The 21,895-nt window shown below is 48.3% G+C and overlaps 17 non-coding genes and 35 pseudogenes across 17 annotated transcripts; all 52 read right to left on the bottom strand.

Annotated features, from left to right (window-relative positions):
- Positions 1–17: 17 nt before the first annotated feature.
- On the bottom strand, positions 18–136 carry LOC140590323 (5S ribosomal RNA; annotated as a pseudogene).
- Positions 137–433: 297 nt separating this feature from the next.
- Positions 434–552, bottom strand: LOC140590106 (5S ribosomal RNA; annotated as a pseudogene).
- Positions 553–849: 297 nt separating this feature from the next.
- LOC140589827 (5S ribosomal RNA) lies at positions 850–968 on the bottom strand. Its single transcript, XR_011991006.1, has one exon. It is a non-coding gene; the product is annotated as a 5S ribosomal RNA (ribosomal RNA).
- Positions 969–1,265: 297 nt separating this feature from the next.
- LOC140589559 (5S ribosomal RNA) lies at positions 1,266–1,384 on the bottom strand. Its single transcript, XR_011990738.1, has one exon. It is a non-coding gene; the product is annotated as a 5S ribosomal RNA (ribosomal RNA).
- A 297-nt stretch (positions 1,385–1,681) lies between these two features.
- On the bottom strand, positions 1,682–1,800 carry LOC140589708 (5S ribosomal RNA). Its single transcript, XR_011990887.1, has one exon. It is a non-coding gene; the product is annotated as a 5S ribosomal RNA (ribosomal RNA).
- A 297-nt stretch (positions 1,801–2,097) lies between these two features.
- LOC140590238 (5S ribosomal RNA) lies at positions 2,098–2,216 on the bottom strand (annotated as a pseudogene).
- Positions 2,217–2,513: 297 nt separating this feature from the next.
- On the bottom strand, positions 2,514–2,632 carry LOC140589117 (5S ribosomal RNA). The gene has a single exon (XR_011990294.1). It is a non-coding gene; the product is annotated as a 5S ribosomal RNA (ribosomal RNA).
- A 297-nt stretch (positions 2,633–2,929) lies between these two features.
- Positions 2,930–3,048, bottom strand: LOC140590183 (5S ribosomal RNA; annotated as a pseudogene).
- A 297-nt stretch (positions 3,049–3,345) lies between these two features.
- Positions 3,346–3,464, bottom strand: LOC140590338 (5S ribosomal RNA; annotated as a pseudogene).
- A 291-nt stretch (positions 3,465–3,755) lies between these two features.
- On the bottom strand, positions 3,756–3,874 carry LOC140590169 (5S ribosomal RNA; annotated as a pseudogene).
- A 297-nt stretch (positions 3,875–4,171) lies between these two features.
- LOC140590319 (5S ribosomal RNA) lies at positions 4,172–4,290 on the bottom strand (annotated as a pseudogene).
- A 297-nt stretch (positions 4,291–4,587) lies between these two features.
- LOC140590138 (5S ribosomal RNA) lies at positions 4,588–4,706 on the bottom strand (annotated as a pseudogene).
- Positions 4,707–5,003: 297 nt separating this feature from the next.
- On the bottom strand, positions 5,004–5,122 carry LOC140590313 (5S ribosomal RNA; annotated as a pseudogene).
- Positions 5,123–5,419: 297 nt separating this feature from the next.
- Positions 5,420–5,538, bottom strand: LOC140590276 (5S ribosomal RNA; annotated as a pseudogene).
- Positions 5,539–5,835: 297 nt separating this feature from the next.
- Positions 5,836–5,954, bottom strand: LOC140589560 (5S ribosomal RNA). The gene has a single exon (XR_011990739.1). It is a non-coding gene; the product is annotated as a 5S ribosomal RNA (ribosomal RNA).
- Positions 5,955–6,251: 297 nt separating this feature from the next.
- Positions 6,252–6,370, bottom strand: LOC140590368 (5S ribosomal RNA; annotated as a pseudogene).
- Positions 6,371–6,667: 297 nt separating this feature from the next.
- On the bottom strand, positions 6,668–6,786 carry LOC140590007 (5S ribosomal RNA). Its single transcript, XR_011991186.1, has one exon. It is a non-coding gene; the product is annotated as a 5S ribosomal RNA (ribosomal RNA).
- A 701-nt stretch (positions 6,787–7,487) lies between these two features.
- Positions 7,488–7,606, bottom strand: LOC140590175 (5S ribosomal RNA; annotated as a pseudogene).
- Positions 7,607–7,903: 297 nt separating this feature from the next.
- Positions 7,904–8,022, bottom strand: LOC140590341 (5S ribosomal RNA; annotated as a pseudogene).
- Positions 8,023–8,291: 269 nt separating this feature from the next.
- On the bottom strand, positions 8,292–8,409 carry LOC140590414 (5S ribosomal RNA; annotated as a pseudogene).
- Positions 8,410–8,700: 291 nt separating this feature from the next.
- Positions 8,701–8,819, bottom strand: LOC140589909 (5S ribosomal RNA). The gene has a single exon (XR_011991088.1). It is a non-coding gene; the product is annotated as a 5S ribosomal RNA (ribosomal RNA).
- Positions 8,820–9,116: 297 nt separating this feature from the next.
- Positions 9,117–9,235, bottom strand: LOC140590339 (5S ribosomal RNA; annotated as a pseudogene).
- Positions 9,236–9,532: 297 nt separating this feature from the next.
- On the bottom strand, positions 9,533–9,651 carry LOC140590717 (5S ribosomal RNA). Its single transcript, XR_011991554.1, has one exon. It is a non-coding gene; the product is annotated as a 5S ribosomal RNA (ribosomal RNA).
- A 297-nt stretch (positions 9,652–9,948) lies between these two features.
- On the bottom strand, positions 9,949–10,066 carry LOC140590421 (5S ribosomal RNA; annotated as a pseudogene).
- Positions 10,067–10,363: 297 nt separating this feature from the next.
- Positions 10,364–10,482, bottom strand: LOC140590305 (5S ribosomal RNA; annotated as a pseudogene).
- Positions 10,483–10,779: 297 nt separating this feature from the next.
- On the bottom strand, positions 10,780–10,898 carry LOC140590718 (5S ribosomal RNA). Its single transcript, XR_011991555.1, has one exon. It is a non-coding gene; the product is annotated as a 5S ribosomal RNA (ribosomal RNA).
- Positions 10,899–11,195: 297 nt separating this feature from the next.
- Positions 11,196–11,313, bottom strand: LOC140590422 (5S ribosomal RNA; annotated as a pseudogene).
- A 297-nt stretch (positions 11,314–11,610) lies between these two features.
- Positions 11,611–11,729, bottom strand: LOC140590306 (5S ribosomal RNA; annotated as a pseudogene).
- Positions 11,730–12,026: 297 nt separating this feature from the next.
- Positions 12,027–12,145, bottom strand: LOC140590123 (5S ribosomal RNA; annotated as a pseudogene).
- Positions 12,146–12,414: 269 nt separating this feature from the next.
- LOC140590415 (5S ribosomal RNA) lies at positions 12,415–12,532 on the bottom strand (annotated as a pseudogene).
- A 291-nt stretch (positions 12,533–12,823) lies between these two features.
- LOC140589910 (5S ribosomal RNA) lies at positions 12,824–12,942 on the bottom strand. The gene has a single exon (XR_011991089.1). It is a non-coding gene; the product is annotated as a 5S ribosomal RNA (ribosomal RNA).
- A 297-nt stretch (positions 12,943–13,239) lies between these two features.
- On the bottom strand, positions 13,240–13,358 carry LOC140590340 (5S ribosomal RNA; annotated as a pseudogene).
- A 297-nt stretch (positions 13,359–13,655) lies between these two features.
- On the bottom strand, positions 13,656–13,774 carry LOC140590719 (5S ribosomal RNA). Its single transcript, XR_011991556.1, has one exon. It is a non-coding gene; the product is annotated as a 5S ribosomal RNA (ribosomal RNA).
- Positions 13,775–14,071: 297 nt separating this feature from the next.
- On the bottom strand, positions 14,072–14,189 carry LOC140590374 (5S ribosomal RNA; annotated as a pseudogene).
- A 269-nt stretch (positions 14,190–14,458) lies between these two features.
- On the bottom strand, positions 14,459–14,576 carry LOC140590390 (5S ribosomal RNA; annotated as a pseudogene).
- Positions 14,577–14,873: 297 nt separating this feature from the next.
- On the bottom strand, positions 14,874–14,992 carry LOC140590016 (5S ribosomal RNA). Its single transcript, XR_011991195.1, has one exon. It is a non-coding gene; the product is annotated as a 5S ribosomal RNA (ribosomal RNA).
- Positions 14,993–15,289: 297 nt separating this feature from the next.
- Positions 15,290–15,408, bottom strand: LOC140590206 (5S ribosomal RNA; annotated as a pseudogene).
- A 297-nt stretch (positions 15,409–15,705) lies between these two features.
- On the bottom strand, positions 15,706–15,814 carry LOC140590419 (5S ribosomal RNA; annotated as a pseudogene).
- A 297-nt stretch (positions 15,815–16,111) lies between these two features.
- Positions 16,112–16,230, bottom strand: LOC140590139 (5S ribosomal RNA; annotated as a pseudogene).
- Positions 16,231–16,521: 291 nt separating this feature from the next.
- Positions 16,522–16,640, bottom strand: LOC140590088 (5S ribosomal RNA; annotated as a pseudogene).
- Positions 16,641–16,937: 297 nt separating this feature from the next.
- Positions 16,938–17,056, bottom strand: LOC140589954 (5S ribosomal RNA). Its single transcript, XR_011991133.1, has one exon. It is a non-coding gene; the product is annotated as a 5S ribosomal RNA (ribosomal RNA).
- A 297-nt stretch (positions 17,057–17,353) lies between these two features.
- Positions 17,354–17,472, bottom strand: LOC140590283 (5S ribosomal RNA; annotated as a pseudogene).
- A 297-nt stretch (positions 17,473–17,769) lies between these two features.
- LOC140590010 (5S ribosomal RNA) lies at positions 17,770–17,888 on the bottom strand. The gene has a single exon (XR_011991189.1). It is a non-coding gene; the product is annotated as a 5S ribosomal RNA (ribosomal RNA).
- Positions 17,889–18,185: 297 nt separating this feature from the next.
- LOC140590369 (5S ribosomal RNA) lies at positions 18,186–18,304 on the bottom strand (annotated as a pseudogene).
- A 297-nt stretch (positions 18,305–18,601) lies between these two features.
- On the bottom strand, positions 18,602–18,720 carry LOC140590029 (5S ribosomal RNA). The gene has a single exon (XR_011991208.1). It is a non-coding gene; the product is annotated as a 5S ribosomal RNA (ribosomal RNA).
- A 297-nt stretch (positions 18,721–19,017) lies between these two features.
- LOC140589914 (5S ribosomal RNA) lies at positions 19,018–19,136 on the bottom strand. The gene has a single exon (XR_011991093.1). It is a non-coding gene; the product is annotated as a 5S ribosomal RNA (ribosomal RNA).
- A 297-nt stretch (positions 19,137–19,433) lies between these two features.
- On the bottom strand, positions 19,434–19,552 carry LOC140589575 (5S ribosomal RNA). Its single transcript, XR_011990754.1, has one exon. It is a non-coding gene; the product is annotated as a 5S ribosomal RNA (ribosomal RNA).
- Positions 19,553–19,849: 297 nt separating this feature from the next.
- Positions 19,850–19,968, bottom strand: LOC140590370 (5S ribosomal RNA; annotated as a pseudogene).
- A 292-nt stretch (positions 19,969–20,260) lies between these two features.
- On the bottom strand, positions 20,261–20,379 carry LOC140590336 (5S ribosomal RNA; annotated as a pseudogene).
- A 269-nt stretch (positions 20,380–20,648) lies between these two features.
- LOC140590416 (5S ribosomal RNA) lies at positions 20,649–20,766 on the bottom strand (annotated as a pseudogene).
- A 297-nt stretch (positions 20,767–21,063) lies between these two features.
- LOC140590359 (5S ribosomal RNA) lies at positions 21,064–21,183 on the bottom strand (annotated as a pseudogene).
- Positions 21,184–21,480: 297 nt separating this feature from the next.
- On the bottom strand, positions 21,481–21,599 carry LOC140590247 (5S ribosomal RNA; annotated as a pseudogene).
- Between the last annotated feature and the right edge of the window lie 296 nt (positions 21,600–21,895).

Raw genomic sequence — 21,895 nt, forward strand, 5'->3', positions numbered from 1 at the left:
AGGTGAAAGTAAGAAAAAGCTTACAGCACTTGGTTATTCCAGGCAGTCTCCCAACCAAGTAATAACCAAGCCCGGCCCCGCTTAGTTTCCGAGATCAGACGAGATCGGGCGCAGTCGGAACGGTATGGCCGTAAGCGAGGGAAGCGGGCAGAATCAGCCCTTTTGTTTTCAGTTGAGGGTTTATTGAGAGTCGCAACGAGAGAAGAGCAGACGTTGATGCGGCATTGATGTCAAGATGTCTTTGAGAAAGTCTTTATTAAAATGAGGAAGAAAGCGGTGAGTTGTATGCGATTGCTACGAGTACTTTCTGCAAAAGTGGGCGGGGACTGCCGTCGTTGTACAAATAAAGATACTTTGTGAAATGATAGGGGAGTGACAGCTTTACATTCGTGGCAAGACGCTGGGCCCTCGGGATAAAGTGAAAGTAAGAAAAAGCTTACGGCACTTGGTAATCCCAAGCAGTCTCCCAACCAAGTACTAACCAAGCTCGGTCCTGCTTAGCTTCCGAGATCAGATGAGATCGGGCGCAGTCAGAACGGTATGGCCATAAGCGAGGGAAGCGGCCAGAATCAGCACTTTTGTTTTCAGTTGAGGGTTAATTGAGAGTCGCACCGAGAGAAGAGCAGACGTCGATGCGGCATTGATGTCAAGATGTCTTTGAGAAAGTCGTTCTTAAAATGAGGAAGAAAGCGGTGAGTTGTATACGATTGCTACGAGTACTTTCTGCAAAAGTGGGCTGGGACTGCCGTCTTTGTACAAATAAAGGTAATTTGTGAAATGAAAGGGTAGTGACATCTTTACATTCGTGGCAAGACGCAGGGCCCTCTGGATAAGGTGAAAGTAAGAAAAAGCTTACGGCACTTGGTAATCCCAGGCAGTCTCCCAACCAAGTACTAACCAAGCCCGGCCCCGCTTAGCTTCCGAGATCAGACGAGATCGGGCGCAGTCGGAACGGTATGGCCGTAAGCGAGGGAAGCTGCCAGAATCAGCCCTTTTGTTTTCAGTTGAGGGTTTATTGAGAGTCGCACCGAGAGAAGAGCAGACGTCGATGCGGCATTGATGTCAAGATGTCTTTGAGAAAGTCTTTATTAAAATGTGGAAGAAAGCGGTGAGTTGTATGCGATTCCTACGAGTACTTTCTGCAAAAGTGGGCGGGGACTGCCGTCGTTGTACAAATAAAGATGCTTTGTGAAATGATAGGGGAGTGACAGCTTTACATTCGTGGCAAGACGCTGGGCCCTCGGGATAAAGTGAAAGTAAGAAAAAGCTTACGGCACTTGGTAATCCCAAGCAGTCTCCCAACCAAGTACTAACCAAGCCCGGTCCCGCTTAGCTTCCGAGATCAGATGAGATCGGGCGCAGTCGGAACGGTATGGCCGTAAGCGAGGGAAGCGGCCAAAATCAGCACTTTTGTTTTCAGTTGAGGGTTAATTGAGAGTCGCACCGAGAGAAGAGCAGACGTCGATGCGGCATTGATGTCAAGATGTCTTTGAGAAAGTCGTTCTTAAAATGAGGAAGAAATCGGTGAGTTGTATACGATTGCTACGAGTACTTTCTGCAAAAGTGGGCGGGGACTGCCGTCGTTGTACAAATAAAGGTAATTTGTGAAATGAAAGGGGAGTGACATCTTTCAATTCGTGGCAAGACGCAGGGCCCTCTGGATAAGGTGAAAGTAAGAAAAAGCTTACGGCACTTGGTAATCCCAGGCAGTCTCCCAACCAAGTACTAACCAAGCCCTGCCCCGCTTAGCTTCCGAGATCAGACGAGATCGGGCGCAGTCGGAACGGTATGGCCGTAAGCGAGGGAAGCTGCCAGAATCAGCCCTTTTGTTTTCAGTTGAGGATTTATTGAGAGTCGCACTGAGAGAAGAGCAGACGTCGATTCGCCATTGATGTCAAGATGTCTTTGAGAAAGTCGTTATTAAAATGAGGAAGAAAGCGGTGAGTTGTATACGATTGCTACCAGTACTTTCTGCAAAAGTGGGCGGGGACTGCCGTCATTGTACAAATAAAGGTAATTTGTGAAATGATAGGGGAGTGACAGCTTTACATTCGTAGCAAGACGCTGGGCCCTCGGGATAAAGTGAAAGTAAGAAAAAGCTTACGGCACTTGGTAATCCCAGGCAGTCTCCCAACCAAGTACTCACCAAGCCCAGCCCCGCTTAGCTTCCGATATCAGACGAGATCGGGCGCAGTCGGAACGGTACGGCCGTAAGCGAGGGAAGCGGCCAGAATCAGCCCTTTTGTTTTCAGTTGAGGGTTTATTGAGAGTCGCACCGAGAGAAGAGCAGACGTCGATGCGGCAATGATGTCAAGATGTCTTTGAGAACGTCTTTATTAAAATGAGGAAGAAAGCGGTGAGTTGTATGCGATTGCTACGAGTACTTTCTGCAAAAGTGGGCGGGGACTGCCGTCATTGTACAAATAAAGATACTTTGTGAAATGAAAGGGGAGTGACATCTTTAAATTCGTGGCAAGACGCAGGGCCCTCTGGATAAGGTGAAACTAAGAAAAAGCTAACGGCACTTGGTATTCCCAGGCAGTCTCCCAACCAAGTACTAACCAAGCCCGGCCCCGCTTAGCTTCCGAGATCAGACGAGATCGGGCGCAGTCGGAGCGGTATGGCCGTAAGCGAGGGAAGCGGCCAGAATCAGCCCTTTTGTTTTCAGTTGAGGGTTTATTGAGAGTCGCACCGAGAGAAGAGCAGACGTCGATGCGGCATTGATGTCAAGATGTCTTTGAGAAAGTCGTTCTTAAAATGAGGAAGAAAGCGGTGAGTTTTATACGATTGCTACGAGTACTTTCTGCAAAAATGGGCTGGGACTGCCGTCGTTGTACAAATAAAGGTAATTTGTGAAATGAAAGGGGAGTGACATCGTTCAATTCGTGGCAAGACGCAGGGCCCTCTGGAAAAAGTGAAAGTAAGAAAAAGTTTACGGCACTTGGTAATCCCAGGCAGTCTCCCAACCAAGTACTAACCAAGCCCGGCCCCGCTTAGCTTCCGAGATCAGACGAGATCGGGCGCAGTCGAAACAGTATGGCCGTAAGCGAGGGAAGCCGCCAGAATCAGCCCTTTTGTCTTCAGTTGAGGGTATATTGAGAGTCGCACCGAGAAAAGAGCAGACATCGATGCGGCATTGATGTCAAGATGTCTTTGAGAAAGTCGTTATTAAAATGAGGAAGAAAGCGGTGAGTTGTATGCGATTGCTACGAGTACTTTCTGCAAAAGTGGGCGGGGACTGCCGTCGTTGTACAAATAAAGATACTTTGTGAAATGATAGGGGAGTGACAGCTTTACATTCGTGGCAAGACGCTGGGCCCTCGGGATAAAGTGAAAGTAAGAAAAAGCTTACGGCACTTGGTAATCCCAAGCAGTCTCCCAACCAAGTACTAACCAACCCCGGCTCCACTTAGCTTCCGAGATCAGAGGAGATCGGGCGCAGTCGGAACGGTATGGCCGTAATCGAGGGAAGTGGCCAGAATCAGCCCTTTTGTTTTCAGTTGAGAGTTTATTGTGAGTCGCACTGAGAGAAGAGCAGACGTCGATGCGGCATTGATGTCAAGATGTCTTTGAGAAAGTAGTTCTTAAAATGAGGAAGAAAGCGGTGAGTTGTATTCGATTGCTACGAGTACTTTCTGCAAAAGTGGGCTACCGTCATTGTACAAATAAAGGTAATTTTTGAGATGAAAGGGGAGTGACATCTTTACATTCGTGGCAAGACGCAGGGCCCTCTGGATAAGGTGAAAGTAAGAAAAAGCTTACGGCACTTGGTTATCCCAGGCAGTCTCCCAAACAAGTACTAACCAAGCCCGGCCCCGCTTAGCTTCCGAGATCAGACGAGATCGGGCGCAGTCAGAACAGTATGGCCGTAAGCAAGGGAAGCGGGCAGAATCAGCCCTTTTGTTTTCAGTTGAGGGTTTATTGAGAGTCGCTCCGAGAGAAGAGCAGACGTCGATGCGGCATTGATGTCAAGATGTCTTTGAGAAAGTCGTTCTTAAAATGAGGAAGAAAGCGGTGAGTTGTATACGATTGCTACGAGTACTTTCTGCAAAACTGGGCTGTGACTGCCGTCGTTGTACAAATAAAGGTAATTTGTGAAATGAAAGGGGAGTGACATCGTTCAATTCGTGGCAAGACGCAGGGCCCTCTGGAAAAAGTGAAAGTAAGAAAAAGTTTACTGCACTTGGTAATCCCAGGCAGTCTCCCAACCAAGTACTAACCAAGCCCAGCCCCGCTTAGCTTCCGAGATCAGACGCGATCGGGCGCAGTCGAAACAGTATGGCCGTAAGCGAGGGAAGCCGCCAGAATCAGCCCTTTTGTTTTCAGTTGAGGGTTTATTGAGAGTCGCACCGAGAAAAGAGCAGACATCGATGCGGCATTGATGTCAAGATGTCTTTGAGAAAGTCGTTATTAAAATGAGGAAGAAAGCGGTGAGTTGTATGCGATTGCTACGAGTACTTTCTGCAAAAGTGGGCGGGGACTGCCGTCGTTGTACAAATAAAGATACTTTGTGAAATGATAGGGGAGTGACAGCTTTACATTCGTGGCAAGACGCTGGGCCCTCGGGATAAAGTGAAAGTAAGATAAAGCTTACGGCACTTGGTAATCCCAAGCAGTCTCCCAACCAAGTACTAACCAAGCCCGGTCCCATTTAGCTTCCGAGATCAGACGAGATCAGGCGCAGTCGGAACGGTATGGCCGTAAGCGAGGGAAGCGGCCAGAATCAGCACTTTTGTTTTCAGTTGAGGGTTAATTGAGAGTCGCACCGAGAGAAGAGCAGACGTCGATGCGGCATTGATGTCAAGATGTCTTTGAGAAAGTCGTTCTTAAAATGAGGAAGAAAGCGGTGAGTTGCATACGATTTCTACGAGTACTTTCTGCAAAAGTGGGCTGGGACTGCCATCGTTGTACAAATAAAGGTAATTTGTGAAATGAAAGGGGAGTGACATCTTTACATTCGTGGCAAGACGCAGGGCCCTCTGGATAAGGTGAAACTAAGAAAAAGCGTACGGCACTTGGTAATCCCAGGCAGTCTTCCAACCAAGTACTAACCAAGCCCGGCCCCGCTTAGCTTCCAAGATCAGACGAGATCGGGCGCAGTCGGAACGGTATGGCCGTAAGTGAGGGAAGCGGCCAGAATCAGCCCTTTTGTTTTCAGTTGAGGGTTTATTGAGAGTCGCACCGAGAGAAGAGCAGACGTCGATGCGGCATTGATGTCAAGATGTCTTTGAGAAAGTCGTTCTTAAAATGAGGAAGAAAGCGGTGAGTTGTATACGATTGCTACGAGTACTTTCTGCAAAAGTGGGCGGGGACTGCCGTCGTTGTACAAATAAAGATACTTTGTGAAATGAAAGGGGAGTGACATCTTTACTTTCGTGGCAAGACGCAGGGCCCTCTGGATAAGTTGAAAGTAAGAAACAGCTTACGGCACTTGGTAATCCCAGGCAGTCTCCCAACCAAGTACTAACCAAGCCCGGCCCCGTTTAGCTTCCGAGATCAGACAAAATCGGGCGCAGTCGGAACGGTATGGCCGTTAGCGAGGGAAGCGGCCAGAATCAGCACTTTTGTTTTCAGTTGAGGGTTAATTGAGAGTCGCACCGAGAGAAGAGCAGACATCGATGCGGCATTGATGTCAAGATGTCTTTGAGAAAGTCGTTATTAAAATGAGGAAGAAAGCGGTGAGTTGTATGCGATTGCTACGAGTACTTTCTGCAAAAGTGGGCGGGGACTGCCGTCGTTGTACAAATAAAGATACTTTGTGAAATGAAAGGGGAGTGACATCTTTAAATTCGTGGCAAGACGCAGGGCCCTCTGGATAAGGTGAAACTAAGAAAAAGCTTACGGCACTTGGTATTCCCAGGCAGTCTCCCAACCAAGTACTAACCAAGCCCGGCCCCGCTTAGCTTCCAAGATCAGACGAGATCGGGCGCAGTCGGAACGGTATGGCCGTAAGCAAGGGAAGCGGCCAGAATCAGCCCTTTTGTTTTCAGTTGAGGGTTTATTGAGAGTCGCACCGAGAGAAGAGCAGACGTCGATGCGGCATTGATGTCAAGATGTCTTTGAGAAAGTCGTTATTAAAATGAGGAAGAAAGCGGTGAGTTGTATACGATTGCTACGAGTACTTTCTGCAAAAGTGGGCTGGGACTGCCGTCGTTGTACAAATAAAGGTAATTTGTGAAATGAAAGGGGAGTGACATCGTTCAATTCGTGGCAAGACGCAGGGCCCTCTGGAAAAAGTGAAAGTAAGAAGAAGTTTACGGCACTTAGCAATCCCAGGCAGTCTCCCAACCAAGTACTAACCAAGCCCGGCCCCGCTTAGCTTCCGAGATCAGACGAGATCGGGCGCAGTCGAAACAGTATGGGCGTAAGCGAGGGAAGCGGCCAGAATCAGCCCTTTTGTTTTCAGTTGAGGGTTTATTGAGAGTCGCACCGAGAAAAGAGCAGACATCGATGCGGCATTGATGTCAAGATGTCTTTGAGAAAGTCGTTATTAAAATGAGGAAGAAAGCGGTGAGTTGTATGCGATTGCTACGAGTACTTTCTGCAAAAGTGGGCGGGGACTGCCGTCGTTGTACAAATAAAGATACTTTGAGAAATGATAGGGGAGTGACAGCTTTACATTCGTGGCAAGACGCTGGGCCCTCGGGATAAAGTGAAAGTAAGAAAAAGCTTACGGCACTTGGTAATCCCAAGCAGTATCCCAACCAAGTACTAACCAAGCCCGGTCCCGCTTAGCTTCCGAGATCAGACGAGATCGGGCGCAGTCGGAACGGTATGGCCATAAGCGAGGGAAACGGCCAGAATCAGCACTTTTGTTTTCAGTTGAGGGTTTATTGAGAGTCGCACCGAGAGAAGAGCAGACGTCGATGCGGCATTGATGTCAAGATGTCTTTGAGAAAGTCGTTATTAAAATGAGGAAGAAAGCGGTGAGTTGTATGCGATTGCTACGAGTACTTTCTGCAAAAGTGGGCGGGGACTGCCGTCGTTGTACAAATAAAGATACTTTGTGAAATGAAAGGGGAGTGACATCGTTCAATTCGTGGCAAGACGCAGGGCCCTCTGGAAAAAGTGATCAATCAAAAGTGAGCAATCCCAGGCAGTCTCCCAACCAAGTACTAACCAAGCCCGGCCCCGCTTAGCTTCCGAGATCAGACGAGATCGGGCGCAGTCGAAACAGTATGGCCGTAAGCAAGGGAAGCGGCCAGAATCAGCCCTTTTGTTTTCAGTTGAGGGTTTATTGAGAGTCGCACCGAGAAAAGAGCAGACATCGATGCGGCATTGATGTCAAGATGTCTTTGAGAAAGTCGTTATTAAAATGAGGAAGAAAGCGGTGAGTTGTATGCGATTGCTACGAGTACTTTCTGCAAAAGTGGGCGGGGACTGCCGTCGTTGTACAAATAAAGATACTTTGTGAAATGATAGGGGAGTGACAGCTTTACATTCGTGGCAAGACGCTGGGCCCTCGGGATAAAGTGAAACTAAGAAAAAGCTTACGGCACTTGGTAATCCCAAGCAGTCTCCCAACCAAGTACTAACCAAGCCCGGTCCCGCTTAGCTTCTGAGATCAGACGAGATCGGGCACAGTCAGAACGGTATGGCCGTAAGCGAGGGAAGGGGCCAGAATCAGCACTTTTGTTTTCAGTTGAGGGTTTATTGAGAGTCGCACCGAGAGAAGAGCAGACGTCGATGCGGCATTGATGTCAAGATGTCTTTGAGAAAGTCGTTCTTAAAATGAAGAAGAAAGCGGTGAGTTGTATACGATTGCCACGAGTACTTTCTGCAAAAGTGGGCGGGGACTGCCGTCGTTGTACAAATAAAGTTAATTTGTGAAATGAAAGGGGAGTGATATCTTTACATTCGGGGCAAGACGCAGGGCCCTCGGGATAAAGTGAAAGTAAGAAAAAGCTTAAGGCACTTGGTAATCCCAGGCAGTCTCCCAACCAAGTACTAACCAAGCCCGGCCCCGCTTAGCTTCCGAGATCAGATGAAATTGGGCGCAGTCGGAACGGTATGGCCGTTAGCGAGGGAAGCGGCCAGAATCAGCACCTTTGTTTTCAGTTGAGGGTTAATTGAGAGTCGCACCGAGAGAAGAGCAGACATCGATGCGGCATTGATGTCAAGATGTCTTTGAGAAAGTCGTTGTATACGATTGTTACGAGTTCTTTCTGCAAAATTGGGTGGGGACTGCCGTCTTTGTTCAAATAAAGGTAATTTGTGAAATGAAAGGGGAGTGACATCTTTACATTCGTGGCAAGACGCAGGGCCCCCGGGATAAGGTGAAAGTAAGAAAAAGCTTACGGCACTTGGTAATCCCAGGCAGGCTCCCAACCAAGTACTAACCAAACCCGGCTCCGCTTACCTTCGAGATCAGAGGAGATCGGGCGCAGTCGGAACGGTATGGCCGTAATCGAGGGAAGTGGCCAGAAACAGCCCTTTTGTTTTCAGTTGAGAGTTTATTGAGAGTCGCACCGAGAGAAGAGCAGACGTCGATGCGGCATTGATGTCAAGATGTCTTTGAGAAAGTAGTTCTTAAAATGAGGAAGAAAGCGGTGAGTTGTATTCGATTGCTACGAGTACTTTCTGCAAAAGTGGGCTACCGTCATTGTACAAATAAAGGTAATTTGTGAAATGAAAGGGGAGTGACATCTTTACATTCGTGGCAAGACGCAGGGCCCTCTGGATATGGTGAAAGTAAGAAAAAGCTTACGGCACTTGGTAATCCCAGGCAGTCTCCCAACCAAGTACTAACCAAGCCCGGCCCCGCTTAGCTTCCGAGATCAGACGAGATCGGGCGCAGTCGGAACGGTATGGCCATAAGCGAGGGAAGCGGCCAGAATCAGCCCTTTTGTTTTCAGTTGAGGGTTTATTGAGAGTCGCACCGAGATAAGAGCAGACGTCGATGCGGCATTGATGTCAAGATGTCTTTGAGAAAGTCGTTCTTAAAATGAGGAAGAAAGCGGTGAGTTGTATACGATTGCTACGAGTACTTTCTGCAAAAGTGGGCTGGGACTGCCGTCGTTGTACAAATAAAGGTAATTTGTGAAATGAAAGGGGAGTGACATCGTTCAATTCGTGGCAAGACGCAGGGCCCTCTGGAAAAAGTGAATGTAAGAAAAAGTTTACGGCACTTAGCAATCCCAGGCAGTCTCCCAAACAAGTACTAACCAAGCCCGGCCCCGCTTAGCTTCCGAGATCAGACGAGATCGGGCGCAGTCGAAACAGTATGGCCGTAAGCGAGGGAAGCAGCCAGAATCAGCCCTTTTGTTTTCCGTTGAGGGTTTATTGAGAGTCGCACCGAGAAAAGAGCAGACATCGATGCGGCATTGATGTCAAGATGTCTTTGAGAAAGTCGTTATTAAAATGAGGAAGAAAGCGGTGAGTTGTATGCGATTGCTACGAGTACTTTCTGCAAAAGTGGGCGGGGACTGCCGTCGTTGTACAAATAAAGATACTTTGTGAAATGATAGGGGAGTGACAGCTTTACATTCGTGGCAAGACACAGGGCCCTCTGGATAAGGTGAAACTAAGAAAAAGCTTACGGCACTTGGTATTCCCAGGCAGTCTCCCAACCAAGTACTAACCAAGCCCGGCCCCGCTTAGCTTCCGAGATCAGACGAGATCGGGCGCAGTCGGAACGGTATGGCCGTAAGCGAGGGAAGCGGCCAGAATCAGCACTTTTGTTTTCAGTTGAGGGTTTATTGAGAGTCTCACCGAGAGAAGAGCAGACGTCGATGCCGCATTGATGTCAAGATGTCTTTGAGAAAGTCGTTATTAAAATGAGGAAGAAAGCGGTGAGTTGTATACGATTGCCACGAGTACTTTCTGCAAAATTGGGCGGGGACTGCCGTCTTTGTTCAAATAAAGGTAATTTGTGAAATGAAAGGGGAGTGACATCTTTACATTCGTGGCAAGACGCAAGGCCCCCGGGATAAAGTGAAAGTAAGAAAAAGCTTACGGCACTTGGTAATCCCAGGCAGGCTCCCAACCAAGTACTAACCAAGCCCGGCTCCGCTTACCTTCGAGATCAGAGGAGATCGGGCGCAGTCGGAACGGTATGGCTGTAATCGAGGGAAGTGGCCAGAAACAGCCCTTTTGTTTTCAGTTGAGAGTTTATTGAGAGTCCCCCCGAGAGAAGAGCAGACGTCGATGCGGCATTGATGTCAAGATGTCTTTGAGAAAGTCGTTCTTAAAATGAGGAAGAAAGCGGTGAGTTGTATACGATTGCTACGAGTACTTTCTGCAAAAGTGGGCTGGGACTGCCGTCGTTGTACAAATAAAGGTAATTTGTGAAATGAAAGGGGAGTGACATCGTTCAATTCGTGGCAAGACGCAGGGCCCTCTGGAAAAAGTGAAAGTAAGAAAAAGTTTACGGCACTTAGCAATCCCAGGCAGTCTCCCAACCAAGTACTAACCAAGCCCGGCCCCGCTTAGCTTCCGAGATCAGACGAGATCGGGCGCAGTCGAAACAGTATGGCCGTAAGCTAGGGAAGCGGCCAGAATCAGCCCTTTTGTTTTCAGTTGAGGGTTTTTTGAGAGTCGCACCGAGAAAAGAGCAGACATCGATGCGGCATTGATGTCAAGATGTCTTTGAGAAAGTCGTTATTAAAATGAGGAAGAAAGCGGTGAGTTGTATGCGATTGCTACGAGTACTTTCTGCAAAAGTGGGCGGGGACTGCCGTCATTGTACAAATAAAGATACTTTGTGAAATGATAGGGGAGTGACAGCTTTACATTCGTGGCAAGACGCAGGGCCCTCTGGATAAGGTCAAACTAAGAAAAAGCTTACGGCACTTGGTATTCCCAGGCAGTCTCCCAACCAAGTACTAACCAAGCCCGGCCCCGCTTAGCTTCCGAGATCAGACGAGATCGGGCGCAGTCGGAACGGTATGGCCGTAAGCGAGGGAAGCGGCCAGAATCAGCACTTTTGTTTTCAGTTGAGGGTTTATTGAGAGTCGCACCGAGAGAAGAGCAGACGTCGATGCGGCATTGATGTCAAGATGTCTTTGAGAAAGTCGTTATTAAAATGAGGAAGAAAGCGGTGAGTTGCATACGATTGCCACGAGTACTTTCTGCAAAATTGGGCGGGGACTGCCGTCTTTGTTCAAATAAAGGTAATTTGTGAAATGAAAGGGGAGTGACATCTTTACATTCGTGGCAAGACGCAAGGCCCCCGGGATAAAGTGAAAGTAAGAAAAAGCTTACGGCACTTGGTAATCCCAGGCAGGCTCCCAACCAAGTACTAACCAAGCCCGGCTCCGCTTACCTTCGAGATCAGAGGAGATCGGGCGCAGTCGGAACGGTATGGCTGTAATCGAGGGAAGTGGCCAGAAACAGCCCTTTTGTTTTCAGTTGAGAGTTTATTGAGAGTCGCACCGAGAGAAGAGCAGACGTCGATGCAGCATTGATGTCAAGATGTCTTTGAGAAAGTCGTTCTTAAAATGAGGAAGAAAGCGGTGAGTTGTATACGATTGCTACGAGTACTTTCTGCAAAAGTGGGCTGGGACTGCCGTCGTTGTACAAATAAAGGTAATTTGTGAAATGAAAGGGGAGTGACATCGTTCAATTCGTGGCAAGACGCAGGGCCCTCTGGAAAAAGTGAAAGTAAGAAAAAGTTTACGGCACTTAGCAATCCCAGGCAGTCTCCCAACCAAGTACTAACCAAGCCCGGCCCCGCTTAGCTTCCGAGATCAGACGAGATCGGGCGCAGTCGAAACAGTATGGCCGTAAGCGAGGGAAGCGGCCAGAATCAGCCCTTTTGTTTTCAGTTGAGGGTTTTTTGAGAGTCGCACCGAGAAAAGAGCAGACATCGATGCGGCATTGATGTCAAGATGTCTTTGAGAAAGTCGTTATTAAAATGAGGAAGAAAGCGGTGAGTTGTATGCGATTGCTACGAGTACTTTCTGCAAAAGTGGGCGGGGACTGCCGTCGTTGTACAAATAAAGATACTTTGTGAAATGATAGGGGAGTGACAGCTTTACATTCGTGGCAAGACGCTGGGCCCTCAGGATAAAGTGAAACTAAGAAAAAGCTTACGGCACTTGGTAATCCCAAGCAGTCTCCCAACCAAGTACTAACCAAGCCCGGTCCCGCTTAGCTTCTGAGATCAGACGAGATCGGGCGCAGTCAGAACGGTATGGCCGTAAGCGAGGGAAGCGGCCAGAATCAGCACCTTTGTTTTCAGTTGAGGGTTAATTGAGAGTCGCACCGAGAGAAGAGCAGACATCGATGCGGCATTGATGTCAAGATGTCTTTGAGAAAGTCGTTGTATACGATTGTTACGAGTTCTTTCTGCAAAATTGGGTGGGGACTGCCGTCTTTGTTCAAATAAAGGTAATTTGTGAAATGAAAGGGGAGTGACATCTTTACATTCGTGGCAAGACGCAGGGCCCCCGGGATAAGGTGAAAGTAAGAAAAAGCTTACGGCACTTGGTAATCCCAGGCAGGCTCCCAACCAAGTACTAACCAAACCCGGCTCCGCTTACCTTCGAGATCAGAGGAGATCGGGCGCAGTCGGAACGGTATGGCCGTAATCGAGGGAAGTGGCCAGAAACAGCCCTTTTGTTTTCAGTTGAGAGTTTATTGAGAGTCGCACCGAGAGAAGAGCAGACGTCGATGCGGCATTGATGTCAAGATGTCTTTGAGAAAGTAGTTCTTAAAATGAGGAAGAAAGCGGTGAGTTGTATTCGATTGCTACGAGTACTTTCTGCAAAAGTGGGCTACCGTCATTGTACAAATAAAGGTAATTTGTGAAATGAAAGGGGAGTGACATCTTTACATTCGTGGCAAGACGCAGGGCCCTCTGGATATGGTGAAAGTAAGAAAAAGCTTACGGCACTTGGTAATCCCAGGCAGTCTCCCAACCAAGTACTAACCAAGCCCGGCCCCGCTTAGCTTCCGAGATCAGACGAGATCGGGCGCAGTCGGAACGGTATGGCCATAAGCGAGGGAAGCGGCCAGAATCAGCCCTTTTGTTTTCAGTTGAGGGTTTATTGAGAGTCGCACCGAGATAAGAGCAGACGTCGATGCGGCATTGATGTCAAGATGTCTTTGAGAAAGTCGTTCTAAAAATGAGGAAGAAAGCGGTGAGTTGTATACGATTGCTACGAGTACTTTCTGCAAAAGTGGGCTGGGACTGCCGTCGTTGTACAAATAAAGGTAATTTGTGAAATGAAAGGGGAGTGACATCGTTCAATTCGTGGCAAGACGCAGGGCCCTCTGGAAAAAGTGAATGTAAGAAAAAGTTTACGGCACTTAGCAATCCCAGGCAGTCTCCCAAACAAGTACTAACCAAGCCCGGCCCCGCTTAGCTTCCGAGATCAGACGAGATCGGGCGCAGTCGAAACAGTATGGCCGTAAGCGAGGGAAGCAGCCAGAATCAGCCCTTTTGTTTTCAGTTGAGGGTTTATTGAGAGTCGCACCGAGAAAAGAGCAGACATCGATGCGGCATTGATGTCAAGATGTCTTTGAGAAAGTCGTTATTAAAATGAGGAAGAAAGCGGTGAGTTGTATGCGATTGCTACGAGTACTTTCTGCAAAAGTGGGCGGGGACTGCCGTCGTTGTACAAATAAAGATACTTTGTGAAATGATAGGGGAGTGACAGCTTTACATTCGTGGCAAGACACAGGGCCCTCTGGATAAGGTGAAACTAAGAAAAAGCTTACGGCACTTGGTATTCCCAGGCAGTCTCCCAACCAAGTACTAACCAAGCCCGGCCCCGCTTAGCTTCCGAGATCAGACGAGATCGGGCGCAGTCGGAACGGTATGGCCGTAAGCGAGGGAAGCGGCCAGAATCAGCACTTTTGTTTTCAGTTGAGGGTTTATTGAGAGTCTCACCGAGAGAAGAGCAGACGTCGATGCCGCATTGATGTCAAGATGTCTTTGAGAAAGTCGTTATTAAAATGAGGAAGAAAGCGGTGAGTTGTATACGATTGCCACGAGTACTTTCTGCAAAATTGGGCGGGGACTGCCGTCTTTGTTCAAATAAAGGTAATTTGTGAAATGAAAGGGGAGTGACATCTTTACATTCGTGGCAAGACGCAAGGCCCCCGGGATAAAGTGAAAGTAAGAAAAAGCTTACGGCACTTGGTAATCCCAGGCAGGCTCCCAACCAAGTACTAACCAAGCCCGGCTCCGCTTACCTTCGAGATCAGAGGAGATCGGGCGCAGTCAGAACGGTATGGCCGTAAGCGAGGGAAGCGGCCAGAATCAGCACTTTTGTTTTCAGTTGAGGGTTTATTGAGAGTCGCACCGAGAGAAGAGCAGACGTCGATGCGGCATTGATGTCAAGATGTCTTTGAGAAAGTCGTTGTATACGATTGTTACGAGTTCTTTCTGCAAAATTGGGTGGGGACTGCCGTCTTTGTTCAAATAAAGGTAATTTGTGAAATGAAAGGGGAGTGACATCTTTACATTCGTGGCAATACGCTGGGCCCCCGGGATAAGGTGAAAGTAAGAAAAAGCTTACGGCACTTGGTAATCCCAGGCAGGCTCCCAACCAAGTACTAACCAAGCCCGGCTCCGCTTACCTTCGAGATCAGAGGAGATCGGGCGCAGTCGGAACGGTATGGCCGTAATCGAGGGAAGTGGCCAGAAACAGCCCTTTTGTTTTCAGTTGAGAGTTTATTGAGAGTCGCACCGAGAGAAGAGCAGACGTCGATGCGGCATTGATGTCAAGATGTCTTTGAGAAAGTCGTTATTAAAATGAGGAAGAAAGCGGTGAGTTGTATGCGATTGCTACGAGTACTTTCTGCAAAAGTGGGCGGGGACTGCCGTCGTTGTACAAATAATGATACTTTGTGAAATGAAAAGGGAGTGACATCTTTCAATTCGTGGCAAGACGCAGGGCCCTCTGGATAAGGTGAAACTAAGAAAAAGCTTACGGCAATTGGTATTCCCAGGCAGTCTCCCAACCAAGTACTAACCAAGCCCGGCCCCACTTAGCTTCCGAGATCAGACGAGATCGGGCGCAGTCGGAACGGTATGGCCGTAAGCGAGGGAAGCGGCCAGAATCAGCCCTTTTGTTTTCAGTTGAAGGTTTATTGAGAGTCGCACCGAGAGAAGAGCAGACGTCGATGCGGCATTGATGTCAAGATGTTTTTGAGAAAGTCGTTATTAAAATGAGGAAGAAAGCGGTTAGTTGTATGCGATTGCTACGAGTACTTTCTGCAAAAGTGGGCGGGGACTGCCGTCGTTGTACAAATAAAATTAATTTGTGAAATGAAAGGGGAGTGACATCTTTACATTCGGGGCAAGACGCAGGGCCCTCTGGATAAAGTGAAAGTAAGAAAAAGCTTAAGGCACCTGGTAATCCCAGGCAGTCTCCCAACGAAGTACTAACCAAGCCCGGCCCCGCTTAGCTTCCGAGATCAGACGAGATCGGGCGCAGTCGGAACGGTATGGCCGTAAGCGAGGGAAGCGGCAAGAATCAGCACTTTTGTTTTCAGTTGAGGGTTAATTGAGAGTCGCACCGAGAGAAGAGCAGACGTCGATGCGGCATTGATGTCAAGATGTCTTTGAGAAAGTCGTTCTTAAAATGAGGAAGAAAGCGGTGAGTTGTATGCGATTGCTACGAGTACTTTCTGCAAAAGTGGGCGGGGACTGCCGTCGTTGTACAAATAAAGGTAATTTGTGAAATGAAAGGGGAGTGACATCTTTCAATTCGTGGCAAGACGCAGGGCCCTCTGGATAAAGTGAAAGTAAGAAAAAGCTTACGGCACTTGGTAATCCCAGGCAGTCTCCCAACCAAGTACTAACAAAGCCCGGCCCCGCTTAACTTCCGAGATCAGGCGCAGTCGGAACGGTATGGCCGTAAGCGAGGGAAGCTGACAGAATCAGCCCTTTTGTTTTCAGTTGAGGGTTTATTGAGAGTCGCACTGAGAGAAGAGCAGACGTCGATTCGCCATTGATGTCAAGATGTCTTTGAGAAAGTCGTTATTAAAATGAGGAAGAAAGCGGTGAGTTGTATACGATTGCTACGAGTACTTTCTGCAAAAGTGGGCGGGGACTGCCATCATTGTACAAATAAAGGTAATTTGTGAAATGAAAGGGGAGTGAAATCTTTATATTCGTGGCAAGATGCAGGGCCCTCTGGATAGAGTGAAAGTAAGAAAAAGCTTACGGCACTTGGTAATCCCAGGCAGTCTCCCAACCAAGTACTAACCAAGCCCGGCCCCGCGTAGCTTCCGAGATCAGATGAGATCGGGCACAGTCGGAACGGTATGGCCGTAAGCAAGGGAAGTGGCCAGAATCAACCCTTTTGTTTTCAGTTGAGGGTTTATTGAGAGTCGCACCGAGAGAAGAGCAGACGTCGATGCGGCATTGATGTCAAGATGTCTTTGAGAAAGTAGTTCTTAAAATGAGGAAGAAAGCGGTGAGTTGTATTCGATTGCTACGAGTACTTTCTGCAAAAGTGGGCTACCGTCATTGTACAAATAAAGGTAATTTGTGAAATGAAAGGGGAGTGACATCTTTACATTCGTGGCAAGACGCAGGGCCCTCTGGATAAGGTGAAAGTAAGAAAAAGCTTACGGCACTTGGTAATCCCAGGCAGTCTCCCAACCAAGTACTAACCAAGCCCGGCCCCGCTTAGCTTCCGAGATCAGACGAGATCGTGCGCAGTCGGAACGGTATGGCCGTAAGCGAGGGAAGCGTCCAGAATCAGCCCTTTTGTTTTCAGTTGAGGGTTTATTGAGAGTCGCACCAAGAGAAGAGCAGACGTCGATGCGGCATTGATGTCAAGATGTCTTTGAGAAAGTCGTTATTAAAATGAGGATGAAAGCAGTGAGTTGTATGCGATTGCTACGAGTACTTTCTGCAAAAGTGGGCGGGGACTGCCGTCGTTGTACAAATAAAGATACTTTGTGAAATGATAGGGGAGTGACAGCTTTACATTCGTGGCAAGACGCAGGGCCCTCTGGATAAGGTGAAACTAAGAAAAAGCTTACGGCACTTGGTATTCCCAGGCAGTCTCCCAACCAAGTAGTAACCAAGACCGGCCCCGCTTAGCTTCCGAGATCAGACGAGATCGGGCGCAGTCGGAACGGTATGGCCGTAAGCAAGGGAAGCGGCCAGAATCAGCACTTTTGTTTTCAGTTGAGGGTTTATTGAGAGTCGCACCGAGAGAAGAGCAGACGTCGATGCGGCATTGATGTCAAGATGTCTTTGAGAAAGTCGTTATTGAAATGAGGAAGAAATCGGTGAGTTGTATACGATTGCTACGAGTACTTTCTGCAAAAGTGGGCGGGGACTGCCGTCTTTGTACAAATAAAGGTAATTTGTGAAATGAAAGGGGAGTGACATCTTTACATTCGTGGCAAGACGCAGGGCCCTCTGGAAAAAGTGAAAGTAAGAAAAAGTTTACGGCACTTAGCAATCCCAGGCAGTCTCCCAACCAAGTACTAACCAAGCCCGGCCCCGCTTAGCTTCCGAAATCAGACGAGATCGGGCGCAGTCGGAACGGTATGGCCGTAAGCGAGAGAAGCGGCCAGAATCAGCCCTTTTGTTTTCAGTTGAGGGTTTATTGAGAGTCGCACCAAGAGAAGAGCAGACGTCGATGCGGCATTGATGTCAAGATGTCTTTGAGAAAGTCGTTATTAAAATGAGGAAGAAAGTGGTGAGTTGTATGCGATTGCTACGAGTACTTTCTGCAAAAGTGGGCGGGGACTGCCGTCGTTGTACAAATAAAGATACTTTGTGAAATGATAGGGGAGTGACAGCTTTACATTCGTGGCAAGACGCAGGGCCCTCTGGATAAGGTGAAACTAAGAAAAAGCTTACGGCAATTGGTATTCCCAGGCAGTCTCCCAACCAAGTACTAACCAAGCCCGGCCCCGCTTAGCTTCCGAGATCAGACGAGATCGGGCGCAGTCGGAACAGTATGGCCGTAAGCGAGGGAAGCTGCCAGAATCAGCACTTTTGTTTTCAGTTGAGGGTTTATTGAGAGTCGCACCGAGAGAAGAGCAGACGTCGATGCGGCATTGATGTCAAGATGTCTTTGAGAAAGTCGTTCTTAAAATGAGGAAGAAAGCGGTGAGTTGTATACGATTGCTACGAGTACTTTCTGCAAAAGTGGGCTGGGACTGCCGTCGTTGTACAAATAAAGGTAATTTGTGAAATGAAAGGGGAGTGACATCGTTCAATTCGTGGCAAGACGCAGGGCCCTCTGGAAAAAGTGAAAGTAAGAAAAAGTTTACGGCACTTAGCAATCCCAGGCAGTCTCCCAACCAAGTACTAACCAAGCCCGGCCCCGCTTAGCTTCCGAGATCAGACGAGATCGGGCGCAGTCGAAACAGTATGGGCGTAAGCGAGGGAAGCGGCCAGAATCAGCCCTTTTGTTTTCAGTTGAGGGTTTATTGAGAGTCGCACCGAGAAAAGAGCAGACATCGATGCGGCATTGATGTCAAGATGTCTTTGAGAAAGTCGTTATTAAAATGAGGAAGAAAGCGGTGAGTTGTATGCGATTGCTACGAGTACTTTCTGCAAAAGTGGGCGGGGACTGCCGTCGTTGTACAAATAAAGATACTTTGTGAAATGATAGGGGAGTGACAGCTTTAAATTCGTGGCAAGACGCTGGGCCCTCGGGATAAAGTGAAAGTAAGAAAAAGCTTACGGCACTTGGTAATCCCAAGCAGTCTCCCAACCAAGTACTAACCAAGCCCGGTCCCGCTTAGCTTCCGAGATCAGACGAGATCGGGCGCAGTCGGAACAGTATGGCCATAAGCGAGGGAAGCGGCCAGAATCAGCACTTTTGTTTTCAGTTGAGGGTTTATTGAGAGTCGCACCGAGAGAAGAGCAGACGTCGATGCGGCATTGATGTCAAGATGTCTTTGAGAAAGTCGTTATTAAAATGAGGAAGAAAGCGGTGAGTTGTATGCGATTGCTACGAGTACTTTCTGCAAAAGTGGGCGGGGACTGCCGTCGTTGTACAAATAAAGATACTTTGTGAAATGATAGGGGAGTGACAGCTTTACATTCGTGGCAAGACGCAGGGCCCTCTGGATAAGGTGAAACTAAGAAAAAGCTTACGGCACTTGGTATTCCCAGGCAGTCTCCCAACCAAGTACTAACCAAGCCCGGCCCCACTTAGCTTCTGAGATCAGACGAGATCGGGCGCAGTCGGAACGGTATGGCCGTAAGCGAGAGAAGCGGCCAGAATCAGCCCTTTTGTTTTCAGTTGAGGGTTTATTGAGAGTCGCACCGAGAGAAGAGCAGACGTCGATGCGGCATTGATGTCAAGATGTCTTTGAGAAAGTCGTTATTAAAATGAGGAAGAAAGCGGTGAGTTGTATGCGATTGCTACGAGTACTTTCTGCAAAAGTGGGCGGGGACTGCCGTCGTTGTACAAATAAAGACACTTTGTGAAATGATAGGGGAGTGACAGCTTTACATTCGTGGCAAGACGCAGGGCCCTCTGGATAAGGTGAAACTAAGAAAAAGCTTACGGCACTTGGTATTCCCAGGCAGTCTCCCAACCAAGTACTAACCAGGCCCGGCCCCGCTTAGCTTCCGAGATCAGACGAGATCGGGCGCAGTCGGAACGGTATGGCCGTAAGCGAGGGAAGCGGCCAGAATCAGCCCTTTTGTTTTCAGTTGAGGGTTTATTGAGAGTCGCACCGAGAGAAGAGCAGACGTCGATGCGACATTGATGTCAAGATGTCTTTGAGAAAGTCGTTCTTAAAATGAGGAAGAAAGCGGTGAGTTGTATACGATTGCTACGAGTACTTTCTGCAAAAGTGGGCTGGGACTGCCGTCGTTGTACAAATAAAGGTAATTTGTGAAATGAAAGGGGAGTGACATCGTTCAATTCGTGGCAAGACGCAGGGCCCTCTGGAAAAAGTGAAAGTAAGAAAAAGTTTACGGCACTTAGCAATCCCAGGCAGTCTCCCAACCAAGTACTAACCAAGCCCGGCCCCGCTTAGCTTCCGAGATCAGACGAGATCGGGCGCAGTCGAAACAGTATGGGCGTAAGCGAGGGAAGCGGCCAGAATCAGCCCTTTTGTTTTCAGTTGAGGGTTTATTGAGAGTCGCACCGAGAAAAGAGCAGACGTCGATGCGGCATTGATGTCAAGATGTCTTTGAGAAAGTCGTTATTAAAATGAGGAAGAAAGCGGTGAGTTGTATGCGATTGAGTACTTTCTGCAAAAGTGGGCGGGGACTGCCATCGTTGTACAAATAAAGATACTTTGTGAAATGATAGGGGAGTGACAGCTTTACATTCGTGGCAAGACGCAGGGCCCTCTGGATAAGTTGAAAGTAAGAAACAGCTTACGGCACTTGGTAATTCCAGGCAGTCTCCCAACCAAGTACTAACCAAGCCCGGCCCCGCATAGCTTCCGAGATCAGACGAAATCGGGCGCAGTCGGAACGGTATGGCCGTTAGCGAGGGAAGCGGCCAGAATCAGGACCTTTGTTTTCAGTTGAGGGTTAATTGAGAGTCGCACCGAGAGAAGAGCAGACATCGATGCGGCATTGATGTCAAGATGTCTTTGAGAAAGTCGTTGTATACGATTGTTACGAGTTCTTTCTGCAAAATTGGGCGGGGACTGCCGTCTTTGTTCAAATAAAGGTAATTTGTGAAATGAAAGGGGAGTGACATCTTTACATTCGTAGCAAGACGCAGGGCCCCCGGGATAAAGTGAAAGTAAGAAAAAGCTTACGGCACTTGGTAATCCCAGGCAGGCTCCCAACCAAGTACTAACCAAGCCCGGCTCCGCTTACCTTCGAGATCAGAGGAGATCGGGCGCAGTCGGAACGGTATGGTCGTAATCGAGGGAAGTGGCCAGAAACAGCCCTTTTGTTTTCAGTTGAGAGTTTATTGAGAGTCGCACCGAGAGAAGAGCAGACGTCGATGCGGCATTGATGTCAAGATGTCTTTGAGAAAGTAGTTCTTAAAATGAGGAAGAAAGCGGTGAGTTGTATACGATTGCTACGAGTACTTTCTGCAAAAGTGGGCTGGGACTGCCGTCGTTATACAAATAAAGGTAATTTGTGAAATGAAAGGGGAGTGACATCGTTCAATTCGTGGCAAGACGCAGGGCCCTCTGGAAAAAGTGAAAGTAAGAAAAAGTTTACGGCACTTAGCAATCCCAGGCAGTCTCCCAACCAAGTAGGTAACCAAGCCCGGCCCCGCTTAGCTTCCGAGATCAGACGAGATCGGGCGCAGTCGGAACGGTATGGCCGTAAGCGAGGGAAGCTGCCAGAATCAGCCCTTTTGTTTTCAGTTGAGGGTTTATTGAGAGTCGCACCGAGAGAAGAGCAGACGTCGATGCGGCATTGATGTCAAGATGTCTTTGAGAAAGTCGTTATTAAAATGAGGAAGAAAGCGGTGAGTTGTATACGATTGCTATGAGTACTTTCTGCAAATGTGGGCGGGGACTGCCGTCGTTGTACAAATAAAGGTAATTTGTGAAATGAAAGGGGAGTGACATCTTTACTTTCGTGGCAAGACGCAGGGCCCTCTGGATAAGGTGAAAGTAAGAAAAAGCTTACGGCACTTGGTAATCCCAGGCAGTCTCCCAACCAAGTACTAAGCAAGCCCGGCCCCGCTTAGCTTCCGAGATCAGACGAGATCGGGCGCAGTCGGAACTGTATGGCCGTAAGCGAAGGAAGCAGCCAGAATCAGCCCTTTTGTTTTCAGTTGAGGGTTTATTGAGAGTCGCACCGAGAGAAGAGCAGACGTCGATGCGGCATTGATGTCAAGATGTCTTTGAGAAAGTCGTTATTAAAATGAGGAAGAAAGCGGTGAGTTGTATGCGATTGCTACGAGTACTTTCTGCAAAAGTGGGCGGGGACTGCCGTCGTTGTACAAATAAAGATACTTTGTGAAATGAAAAGGGAGTGACATCTTTACATTCGTGGCAAGACGCTGGGCCCTCTGGATAAGGTGAAAGTAAGAAA

This window comes from Paramormyrops kingsleyae, chromosome 4 (genome assembly GCF_048594095.1).
Source record: "Paramormyrops kingsleyae isolate MSU_618 chromosome 4, PKINGS_0.4, whole genome shotgun sequence".
NCBI classification, from domain to species: domain Eukaryota; kingdom Metazoa; phylum Chordata; class Actinopteri; order Osteoglossiformes; family Mormyridae; genus Paramormyrops; species Paramormyrops kingsleyae.